The sequence below is a fragment of the Nilaparvata lugens genome, chromosome 4 (genome assembly GCF_014356525.2).
Source record: "Nilaparvata lugens isolate BPH chromosome 4, ASM1435652v1, whole genome shotgun sequence".
NCBI classification, from domain to species: domain Eukaryota; kingdom Metazoa; phylum Arthropoda; class Insecta; order Hemiptera; family Delphacidae; genus Nilaparvata; species Nilaparvata lugens.
In genome coordinates, this window is record NC_052507.1 from 27,791,627 (window position 1) to 27,805,445 (window position 13,819).

The window sequence follows — 13,819 nt, forward strand, 5'->3', positions numbered from 1 at the left end:
AAATCAATATGATTCTGTGAGGTTTTCAAGTATTATGTATTCTTCAGTTTTCTATACTCTAATAAAGGAAAGAACTGGCTTATACACGTGAGGAATAGGGAATTATGCTTGTCGCATCATCACGTCTGAAATATACTCAACTGATTAATTTGAAATTTTGCATATAGATTCTTAATTAACCGAGGATGGTTATTTATGCCTATTCTCAGTTCTTCAAGATTTCATTACGTCAAGTTTTCAATTTGTCATGATTCCAGTTGTTGTATAGAAGCAGCTGAATATTTCTTCTGAAAGGGACACTAGATGATAGGTATGATTGGGGATCCTATTCGAATAAAAATAACTGATTTTCTGTCGCATCAAAACCGCACCGATTTCTCAAACCGTTCAAAAGTTATTATCATTCAAAGATACTGATAAATCATCCATCTATCCATCATATTTACTATAATAATGGAAAGAGCTGGCTTTTACACGTACGTGATGTGGGAAAATTATGTTTGACACATCATCACGTCTGAACTACTGGACTGATTGATTTGAAATTTTGCATAAAGATTCTTCATTAACCGAGGATGGTTATTTATTTCATTTCATTTCATTTATTTGCAATACAAATTAGACTAATGTAATAACATTGGTAGATAAAATAATAAAGTAGTCCTTATGCTATTTTTCTTCAAATTTGTAGGTGACACAGTCCAAGATGAGGTTAGAATTTCACGTGTACAATTTTCACAAAATTCTAGTCCAAAAAAAACATGAAAACTATAAATTTTGAATTTAGATGACTTGAATTAATAAATTGATTTAAAATATTCCACTCGATTATCACTTGTAATAGGCCTATTTTCAAATTTCGAATTTTTTATTACGTCAAGTTTTCATTTTGCAGTTTCAAAATAGACCCTTGCGAAGCACGGGTTACCTACTAGTATTCTATAATGAGAGAGAAATGTGTTTTCAGATGATGCGCACTGTGAACAGTAATAAAACCAGCCTCAAAAATTATATTTTCAGTAGTAATGCTAAGGTAGTAATCATGCATGCAAGTCGAAATGAATGAATGAATATGAACCTGTGGAGGTTGACAAATTTTTCCCATTATGGAATGTGCATGTTCACTGCTATATGGCGTGCATATTTCAGCATTCGTCCATTTGCATTACTCGGAATTGCAATTCCATTCGGATGGAGTTTCGCGATGATATGCTCGCTTGGCCAGAGTGCAAACCCAGCAGAGCTGACAGATAACTTGTTTCTCACAACCCGTGAAAAACCCTGCACTGAACTGCGAGACTAGAATACAGCTTGGAATGTGCCTCATATCGTCATATCTTGCATTTATAGACTTAGGAGTTTCCTTATTGATGTTATTGTGATATAGAGTGAATAGAAATCAAACGATAGTTTAATGACAATGACTATAATAATTATCATTATTATAATAATAAAATAATTAACAATTCAATAATATAGTTTGTATGAGATAGGTTAAGATTTGGCCCTCCATCCGAGAAAATTTTAACGTTGCTAATTCTTGCGAATTGAGACTTCCTCAAATTTCCAATCAGACCAAAAAAATTTTGTATAGAATATAATCCCCGATATTTCAGTAGCTGGGGAAATTTCAGGATTGAACGGTTAAAAATAAATCTATTTTTTCGATGAAATTGAAAACATCGCAAGAATATGTTTTTATTTTGAAAATCACTTATCAGAATAACGGGATGTCGTAATAAGTGAGAAATTTATATCAAAATAACAAAGAGATTGTCTTATTTCCATTGGAATATGTAAGATTTTTATCCGGCTTATATTGGCAATTTCTTTAATGATTATGCTCGTCAATGTCGGGACAAAACAACACTTTCGACATGCTGAAAACGCTTTTGTTTCAAAAGATAAGTGGGTGGTGAAGACGAGAAAATTTTCCAGGAATAATTGAAATTATTTTTTAATCATATTGTCAGAAGTAGTCGGAAGACCCGTATTTTAATAGCTTAAGGAATTTTAAAATTATTGAGAGAGCGGCTGCATGGTATCCATTGTTGACCGAACGAAGTGAGGTCTAAGATTTAAATCGACGGTTTTGCATTTCTCTTTATGCATGAATGTTTAGACTGTAGATATCTGTCTCGTCTGAATTAAATTATATTTGACCCGGTAGCACAAAAACCTGTTTAATTTAATCATTATTAAATTCCACGAGAACCAATCAGAGAAGGTTTCTTTGATAAGAAGGCTTCTCTGATTGGCACTCATGACATTTTAATCGGGATTAAAATAAAATAGACTTTCGCGCAACCGGGTGTACATTTATCTAAATGTTTAATAGCAGAACAATAGATTTTTCATAATTTTAAGATGTTATATTACTTCAAAGATGAGCTCTGATGAACTCGAAACATTCTGAATGAGTGTTTCATAAGGAGTCTTGGAAAATTTGTAACAGGGGACATAAATATTACCTACCAATGAGATCAATTATTATCAAAAGATAGGTCTTAGACATGCTTGAATACGATTTGGAATTCCCTTGTGGCAAAGATTATAGAACTGAAAATATCACGCAATATTATTGATATTAGTATTGAAGGATAGAAGGTATCATAATAAGAGCTTTCCAAACATCTAAAAATGCAGGAGACATCACATTCAAAATTTCATTGATATTTTGGACTATCTTATCTATCTAGATCTGGGTATTTATTAGGAGTAATAATGACGATCATGATATTCTAATGAATAATAATGATACAGTTTTGAACTAATACACACTATGCAGCATGGATGATCACAGGGAAATCTTCGGCCAGGTTGGTTAGGATAGTTTCCAAATTTATGATCTTCTAGTGCAGAACAATAAAGTTATAAGTTATTGATCGTTAATCGAAGGCATTATTAAATCGATAGTAATAACACGGACAATATTCGTTTACGATGTTGTGATGGAGTTATATTCGAATGTTATAGGTTTACGTTTATGATCACCATAATATGGCTGTATTAGTGCCCAGAATAACACAAAACAATAATACTTCTATAAATCATTATCCTTATTTCTGCAACAGTATTTTTACTTTAGAAGTGTTTCTATCCATAACTGTATTTCAAGAACTCCGGGAGAAGCTCAATTTCTGACTCATTGGGATGGAAAAAATATTCTTAGATAATCAAAGTTGAACAATAGAACTGAGATATACAGTGATTCTGAGATTATTTTTTCAGAAATACTGGGAATTCCTTATGATCTTCAACTTGCAAAACTAATAAGGGAATTCAATCAAATGTGATTGTTAGCAATTCATTCTCACAATAACAATTCCATACCAGCAGAGTACAGAGATTTTATTGAATGTAATTATCAAATTCTGAATTACATGTGATACACTTTGGCAGCCACTTCATGACTTTTGTGTTTTTAACATACAGTCAAGGAAGACAATTGAAGGGAGACAATTTGGAAGACAATCTTCGACCCCACACTCCTGTTTAGGGTAGTAATGAGTTAAACATATCAAAAGCATTCACCCCTAGCCCCTGCTCTGAGTGGGTGGGAATGGTTCAAAGGTACCATGTTTTTGGTTTCTCGCATATAACTAGAAAAATATTCATCTTACGGACGTAACGGGTATATACAAAATTGAAGCTTACATCGCTCAATCCACATGACAAACAATTCGAAATGAAGCTTTATAAATTCTCTACAATTTTTGTTCAGTGGAGTTTTGTGATGTTTCCAACAGTTTTCGAGATATTCACTCTTGAAGGTCTTATTTTCAAAATAACAGGTTCTTATCCAAGTTTTCCTCTTTCAGGGCTAATAATCCTCCAACAAAGCATCGTAAAAATGTATTCCAAAATGTATTCTTATCATAGGTTTGTAGAGCATTCATTTCTCTTTGATATGTTTTTATTTTATATGCGAATAATAGCAAAATGATATAATGATATTATGTTACTGGTTATTTATTTGTATTAAATACAAGAACAATAATAAATGCTGTTTGTATGCAATATGCCAGGAAGCTGTGCAAAAATAGTTGGAGATCTCAAGCTCTCAAACTGTATGTAGTATACTTCAAATTATACTGTTCTTTATTTCATTTTTCCACTGTTTGTTTATTACCGTACGAAGAATAAATAAATGACAGCTGCCAATCAAATCCATCTCCATATCAGAAATGAAAATTGAGAATGTGCTTATCACCAATATTTCCAGCGAGACTGGAAATGGAATATTTTGTTTTGCACAAGAAAGCAATAAACGCTGTTTGTATGCAATATGTCAGGACGTTCTGCAATAATAATTAGTTTGAACAAGCAAAGTTTGTTTCTATTCACCCTGCAGTTCTCACTGTGTGCAATACACCCATACATACTCATAGAATAATATTCACTGATGAAACCCTATTGCTTCTATTCGCTGGCTCTGTAATACTGACCAAATTGGAATGCATTTCAGTACGGTAGGTAGGTCGAGTAAAATTATGATAATAATGCACCCAATGTTGCTCTCATGATATGAGTTTTTGAAAATGCCGCATGAAGGTGGAAACTTTCTAGAAACTATACTATTCTTAGAAAAATACTATTTGAAAGAGTATTGACGGGACGTTAGAAAGTAGATCAGATGAAATGAGAATCTACAGTTCAACAATATTTCCCGAAAGAGAACTTCCACAACCTGATTGATATCATAAATTACATTGAACTATTACTCATATTTTTCTTTGGAAAGAGCATGCTGACTGGTATTATAATAAAAATGCCTACTTTATTATGATGTAGGTGTTCACATTTATGATAACCATTACTGTATCATAACTGTAATGATGTAACATCATCTATATTATTCGATGATACATTGGATAATGAGGCAAGAATAATCCCCTGGTTATATTCGGGTAGGAGCTTTCATCATACTGATATTATGGGTTTTGACAACCCACTGAATTCAGACTGGGGGCCTAAAACTGATGTAAAGAGCGATCAAACATTCCCTGTTTGAATGGGAAATCCAATTTCTGAACTGGAATTTATTTTTTCCCATAAAATTACTGCCAAATCAATATAGGAATCAGTAAATTTAGCCGGAATATGATGTATATGATTGATTGGATGCTTAGGCTCTTTGACGGACAGTTGAATCAGTGAAAGTGATTGAGCTGGAAATCAAATTATTGATGTTTGCCCAATATATGCATAGATGCCTTCTTTTCAATTATACTCTATAGAAAAATCCACATTATACTCAGTATCAAATACATGTAGACAAGTTAAGTCTCTTACCATTTTATATTAAAATTAAACTGAACTATACATCTCAGACCATCTAAGAGCTTAATATGTTCATTATGGTGTTTTAATTCCATTCACAGACATAAAGAATTGTGATTGGTGCTTGAGCGCTCTTTAATATACCTTTGGTAAAAGCATGATGCACCCCGCATTTTACTCCTACGGTCGCAACAGTATTGCTGAATAGGGTTAGGCTGATATAGAAGAGGCGAATGTGCATAACTCTTCACCGATAGTAGAATTTTTTGATTTTATTTTGTTCATTCTATCGTATTTGATACTTGAATGGAAGAATATTCCACATGATCAACTTCTTAATCTAGAAGTGCGTACAGACTTATGCGCCACGAACACGCATTCTGCCTTTTAATAGATGATGCTATGCTTATTATATCTGTATCCGTACAGATGAAGTAGGATACGAATATTATAAGCCTAGTATCAGCTGATGAAAAGCGAAACGCGCGTCTGTGAGTGTTCGTGGCGCATGAGTCTTATAACTTAGTAGCTGGGACCTTGGAGCTCGATTTGGTCCAGCACACAGAATCTTTGTTTTGTAAGCGGTACCTATAAGCAGAGAATAGGCCTACTTGAACTCCTAAATACGATATTGCTATGTGCTTTACATTTATGCTGGAAAAGTAAACAAAATACTTTTGTTCGGAGCTTTATATTCACCGTTTGTGTTCATGACTAAAAACGCGTCAAGATTATGATTCTTGAGAGAACCAATTTTTTTCCTCTTCTTTTGCACTTGACTTCATGTATGAGCTACTTAAGCTCTAAGACTACATGAAATTCAAGCCTAGGTCTTTTTCAGAGTTTCTCACTTGTTCCATCTTGCCTATAAAAGGAGGAAATTCAGGTTACAAGGTATGTGATTCAGAGTATGACAATTAATTCCAGGTCCGATATTAATGGGAGGGGTTGGAGATTAGATTAGTGTACCTCATGATACGTTTATCATTTACCACATGATACTTCATGGAACTGCATGAAATTGAACACTTACATAAATGCTCACTGATCGGTCATCTCTGGAAAGTATGCCATAGTTTACACGCATCTGATTACTGCTCAGTCACCTGTATAGCAATGCTCAAATTCAATAATATTTCCTTGGACGTCTTTCTTTGTTGAGATTAAATTTACCATGATTATTATTATTATTGCAGTTCAGTTATGAAATATTCCAACAATTTTCATTTATTAATCCATTCTATCATAATTACAATAACTGAACGGAAAAAGGCGTTACCCAAAACCTCTTCTGTTCCAAAATCTAGTTCAATAAAATTACTATTACTCTATTATTTTATTTTCCCATTTTCCAGCAAACTACGTATTTTTGTGTGTTTATATGAAGCTATGCTACATCAATCACATGCATCCGACCAGCACCATCCGTGGAATTAGCTGAGGGTAATGTGAAAATACTGTTGCGGAAACAAAAGCGTAAAATATCTCGGGCCTAAATCCGGCGGAACGTCGCAAGTTTTCTTCAACAAAAACCTATTATGCGTGAAATAAAAACAACCGCTCGAGATAGCATCTGCACCGTTGGACCTAATAAATCTGCTCTCAGTTTTGTCGACGCCGTTCACAGGCCGCGCCGCAAACGCGCCTCCATTTCGCTATTTTGCTCTGTTTATTGAGATACACATGGCTGGCTGCCTTGTACCAAGAAACGTGCCACATATTCTATGAACGGAAATGCATAGTCTTCCAAATTTTCCAGTATGCCACTTCTTTTTCCCCTCGCAAGATGTTAGCTTTACTATAGTTTGAATTTCAAGGAGAAGGGTACATATTCCTTGATCATGAGTCATTCATTCAACGTCATAATCGTTTGTATTGCAATTCAAACGGTCAGTTTGTTGAAATAACCTCCCATGCAGAAAGCAGAAGAGGGAAAGTTGGTAAAAACAAGAGGTTAGAGTCGCGCTCACTGTCGACCAACGGCGTGATTTCATTCCACGTCGAAGCAACGTAGGGTTGGTAAATAAGGATTTTTCATCTTCAGATGGTCAGGGAAGTCGAGGGTAGTGGTCACAGTGCGTGGGGGAGAAAAGGTGATCATAATGGAAACACGTTATAGGGATGTTTGGAACCTCATAAATTAATTGAACTTATTTTGGGGGATTGACCAAACAAGGCTTGCGTTGTTGATGGTTGGTTACACTCACTCAGAATTCAGAGTGTAATCACTTCAATATTCAATTTACTAATGCTTGATATTCAGCACTGTTGATGTGCCTTCCATATAAATAATTTGCATAATGTTCAGGCCTTGTTCCTGGAAATGAAGATTTACAGAGTTGAAAGAGTTTGAACTCTTCGTGGAACTTGTTTCCAATCATATCTCAAATTAATTCGTGAAGATCAAATGGTCATCAATAATTCCAGCTTAATTATAGATTCTCAATGACTTGACAGCATTGATGTCATTCCCAAGTGCTTGAAGAGGAAAACAATGTTGAAACACGTTGTGAGGAAAACAATTGTAAAAAGTTATTGGATTTTTATTCTTATTTCTTGAAGATCAGTAATATTTGTTTGACAGAATGCATTAATAACTGCCCTGCCAATCTTTGTCATTTCTTGTTAAATTTAATTTGAATCAACTGTGAAAGAAAGAGGCATAAGATGATTATTTCTCTCTATTGTGAGCCGAAGTATGAACAATTTTTTATCGTATTCTTTGGTTATGGTCAACAAGAATATTGCTGAGGAAACGTACGTGCTCGTTACATGCTGAGTAAGATTTTGTTTCAAAATTTCGTAAATATATTGATAGAAAGTTGACGTGCGATTATAACTCCATTTCCCGACAGGAAGAAAATTGTTAGGCAGAATATTGTCATATTACGTGAGCAACAAAAATATTGTTTTTACAAATGCTTGACGATAACACTAATACCCATAGAGATGAGTTTTGATGGAGAACATATAATAAAATATGGAATGATATGGGAATGGCAAGGAAAGATTTTGAGAAAAATCCTAAACTGGGATTTCCCCTAGCGTCTCAAAGCGCAGCACTAGAAAGACAAAACCTTGTGATAAATCAATGTCATATCCCTTGATCCCTTTCCTAGAGAGCCACAGAGTAAGGAAATCCGCCTCTACAATACAGCAGACAAAACGCTTTCTACTTTGTCTGCCAACCATTTTTTTCTATGAAATGTCTAAGTCGAATATCTGAATAGCTGTTCTACTGATAAATCTGATATCGATAGACCTTAAAATAGCTCTATGATGAGCTTCTTGTGTGACACATAATTTTTGGAGAATCACAACTCTAGTTTTACAGAGAATCTGAATTGAAAATTGAATGAAAGAGCTTAGGAAAGGGAAAAAGGGATGGACGTTTTTCCTCATTATAAGAGCATTCACCATATTGATTATTTGAAACCATTAAGAAATTCAAATCATTGAGGAGAACATCTGTCCGGTTTAAATACTCTCATATTTTGTAGGATATTCGGTTTCTCATTCTTAAGTATGTTGATTACAGATCCACAGCCAGGCTGGAGCGAGGTCACAAGAGCACTCAAATTTACTATGGGTATTAATGAACCGTATACTATGCTATCCTTACACTACTGAAATGGTGGTTTTGTCTTCCAGGTCAGAATAGCAAACCCGAGCATTAGTGACGTTGACCAAAAATACTCACCATACTCAATTTATTCTTGTTTATGCTTTAAAAGCTCCAATTATTCATGATCTCAGGCATCAACTTCAACCTACTCTTATTGAACTTAATTTATCCATAATGGAATTATGGTGGATAATCTCTTCTTACAATGGAAAATTAAAAAATCTGTTCTGGCTTAAAGACTAACAAATATTATTTGAACGACATAACGGTTGGAAATTAATAGTTGGCAATACTGTATGTAATATAAGAGCTCAAATCCAATTTTGACAGAAATGTTTGATTTTATATCTTGTATTCCATTTATTCTTCGTACATTACATTTGATTTTTTCGTTTAATGTCCGGTAGCATAGAAGTCTGCTAAATCTTAATCTTGATTAAATGTCAAGAGAACCAATGTCAGAGAAGGCTCTTTTGAAAATGATGCTTCTCTGATTGGTTCTCGTGAGATTTAATCACGATTGAAATTTAACAGAATTTTGTGCATCTTGACTCAATATGTCTATTATATTTTTACTCTCGGGCAATCATCACAGTGAGAAATGTGATGATGAGAGAATTATAATATTATGATGTTTCAACACTCAGTTCAAATTCAGTAATCAACTGATAGAAGACAAGGATGTCTTCAAAACATAGTTTCCAGTATTTCTAAAATCTCTCTCAGAAGAGTCTACAAGCTTCGGTTTACGAAATCAAAATGAACGAGTTCTTTAGGCCAAAAGGTTCACTACATAGTAGTTGAAATATTGGATACTTTGAACCTCTCATTCATCTACTTTTGTAGTTCCTTGCACTTATTATCCCAATGATTCATGAGAATATAATTTTAATCGAATTGACATTTTTGATTTATGGGAAAAATATTGTAAAATGGATATTCCATGATGAGTTGGATTGAATAAATTCAATAGAATTATTATATCAATTATAAAATTGAATAGATTAAATTATTCTATGAGGTACATTAATGAGGAAGAATATATTTATAATGTGAGGGATTCCCGTAGAATTCTGTAATTCTGAGATTCCAATTTGTCACGAGGGAATAATTATCATTCAAATCCATCACAAATTGCTTGATCTTACAGAGAAATACAGCATTGTGCAATAAAACAACAAAAGCGACGGTTAGAGCTGATGTTCTGTTATCCCATTATGAGACTCCTCACCCATTTGTTAACTACTTGCGCACAACACATTCGAGTGCGGTATTTCAATACCCAAGTGCATGTTGTGGGATTGTTGTTGTGACCTGAAATTAGCGTCGACTGATTCATTAAAGGTTGTCGGGGATGTTGACTGGTGAGGGGTGACGGGGTGGTGGTGCCGGGCAGTCAAACATCTCCAAACATCTTAATCGTGGATGGCCGCTATCACAGTCATTGTTCTGATTGCTGCTGGACCGACTCTCAGCACAAACGCGTGCATTGTTCTGTCTTGGAAATAGGATTGCATTCTCTTCCCTAATGACCTCAGCCATTCCACTCTGCTGGAGCTCGAATAGTCCCGAGGGAATGCGCCAGCAGCATTCCGAATTGCATTTTGAACAGATATTAAAAAGTTCCCCAGCTTCATTTGGATTTGATATGATACACAGTCCTCATCTTCAACCTAATGGCTCATGTAGAATACAAATCTCGGCGGAGTAATCTGAAGAAAATATTCCAAATCAACCTACTCGACAAGGATCAAGTTCGAGCATAAATTATACTATACTCTAGTTACTCTTTGCTTCTCTAATTACTCTATCAAGTTATAGTACGGCTCTTAATATGGTTTATCGCTGTAATGGTATTATTGTGTATTGTGTATGGCAATATAAATATCAGCTGATCTTATCTTATGGTGACTTGCAAACATTATTATCAATCTTCACGATTAATGATCCTGTAAGTTGTCTTCAGTCCTCACAGCATTGAGAAAGTTGAAGCATCTAATATTTTGACGATTAATAAATGTATGATTCAATAATTTATTATGGAAGTTTCTTCTTGTACAGATAAGAATCAATCTTCATATAATATATGAAGATTGATTCTTATCTGTACAAGATATGATGAGAAACTATTTTGTCCAAAATTGAATGTTTGAATATCAATAATCATCGTTCGATCTTTAATTTCATCTCAAACAAGTTCTAACACAAATTCTGAGGATCTAAAAATGATATTCCTCTACAGTTTTGCACTAATGTACTCGTGGCCACATATTATATGAGAAAATAATTTTCTTGAAATCAATTGGTCCAGAGTCAATAGTTCATTATGTTTTTTCATTCAATAATGCTTAGAGCTTTGTAGAATATTTATTCTCCCGTTCGGTGTGGTAAATCACAGAGCGACTGTATTACTAGATGAACATGATGTATGACAGTAATATCGCTATCCATGAAGTTTTCACTTATTGAATCTGCCATGGTGGAAACTGAATTTCCATTCAAGAGCAAAGAAGAATAGCGAGATGAAAAGTCACATCAACTTTTTCCGTCTTGTGAAACCGAATAAAGTCCTCTTGTCTTGAAATCCCTTGACATTCACCCACAGCTATCCAGTAGGAAAAAGGCTTCAAACTTTGAATACAATAACACGACGTCTCCAATAGACGGAACGTAATTTCACCCAGGAAGCTACTTCCATGTCGAGGGAGAAAATCCGTTGACATCTCCGGAATTTACTTTTCCGATTCGGAATGATCTGGTCATATAGTTTATGACAACATTCAACGAGCAGTTTCAATATTCATAAACCTTCTTTCTTTCCTGCAAGTTCAGAATTGTAATAATATTCTAGGGAAGAAAAATCATCTTGAACGTCATCCGATTCAATACCAGGAGATCGCATGCATCAGAGCAGAAAACAGCTAAGATTAAATCTACTCCCAATCTAATTCTGGTTGATTATTCAACTCAATTTATTTGCATTCGATGAAAAATTCAAATCAGTGAATAAAAAAGGAGAACTGAAGATTGAGACCATAAACATTTCTAATGGAAGCTGGCAAAATATCTACGTTGAATCAGCAGATGCATGCTATCGAAACCATGCTTAATGAATTTCAACCTAATTTTGTTTTAATCAATGTACATAGAACACAGGTGAAGAATATCAGAATACTAGGTACATTGATTTAATTTTATCCTATCTCTATTCTGGTGACTGAGCATAGGTATGTAACGTTTTCATTTTCTTAAGGCCAAGGGGAGCACTTTTCAAAGATTTGAAAAAATTATCAAATTTCATTTTATTGCTCTATCTACTAGTTTCAATCTCTCTCTTGAAAATGGCGTAAGTTTCATGACGATCAGATGGCTAGAAATATTTTTTTAAGAATACGCGGTTATTTCTATGGATCATTCAGTTCAGATTTTACTGAGAATAAATGTCATATATTTCTATTTTCTTTGAATATAGCATCATTTATTTCCATTTTCATGACTTATACATTGCATAACCTGAATGCAACAGCTAATTTATTCATATTGGGATTTTAATCTGTGTTCAGGGTAGAATGCAAAATGTGAATGAGTCTCCAAATAATGTGATTTGGAATCATATTTCCAAGGAAACATTTGTTTGGTTGAATACTTTAAGATTTGGTCTATATGAGGTGGTAACAAACTTCAATGATGGACTCATAGGAGAGTGCATGATATTTTGGAAAATTGGTGTTAGGGCTGGGATAGATTGTATAAGAGTGATGAAGATGTTGGACAAAAAGCATATCAATCAGGGACAAAAAAGCACTAGAAGAACTAAAAACAAAGATCAGTCAACAAAGACATGTGTTGAAGAGGGGACTGGAAGACCAATTTGAAGAGAAAGACGAAAACACCCCGTCTTAGGCTCTAGGGCAGTACTAAAAGTGTGTGATTACTAACTTTTTTATTTTCGCGATTTTCTCAAAATCATATTATTTATTCAACTTTATGTACCTTTTTCTCAGAAATCATTCAAGATATCTATTTGATTCTTTTTTGCTATGTTCCAGATGTTATTCTGTACAATTGGAAATTCACAAATTATCTTGAAACAAATTTTTCATTTCTATTTATTGTATATATTTTTCAACTTTTCGTAATGTTTTGTTTGAGATTTTTCCACAAACTAAAAATTAATGACAGGATTTTTTTTATCATTTCCACTTACACAGAAAATGTTGCTCTTTCTTAAAGTACAATCAGAACTATGATATCTTTTATGGTTCTCAAGAAAAAGGTACCTACGTTAACATGTGTTAACAGGAAAGTGCTCCCCCAGCCGGGAAAACGACTAGCCTACTACTAACGTGGAAGAGATGACTGTGTCATCTACTCACCAATTTCGTATTGCGATTGAAATGGTTCTATCTTCTTGTTAAACTTGTTTCATCAGGCTTCTAAACCTAAGTTTACACCAAAGAAGACAATAAAATGTTTTTTACTTTCTTAAAAAATTCGAATGGAACGGATTGGACACATCATGTTTCAAGTTCCGTTTAATCTGGTAGAAACTCTAAAAACGGAAAAAACATCGTGTTGATAACTTTGGTGTAAACGTAGTTCAGTTATTAATGGACGATGTTCAAATCTCATAATCAAAATGCTACAAAATTTAATGTGTCAGTTCAATGTTAAGATCACTGTACATATTGTAATGTAGCCGATTATTTGACATGAATTTTCACAATCCGAGAGCATCCATTGTTCAAAAATTAAAAGTGTCGACTACGGTGAAAATTCATGACAAGTAAAATTGGACTGAAAAATGTATGCCTTTTGGCAGTCGGTTACGAGGACGGGACCTGGAACTATCTACAGCAGATAATCGGGCCCGGCTCTACCCCTCTGTTCCGAGACACCATTTTCCTGGTT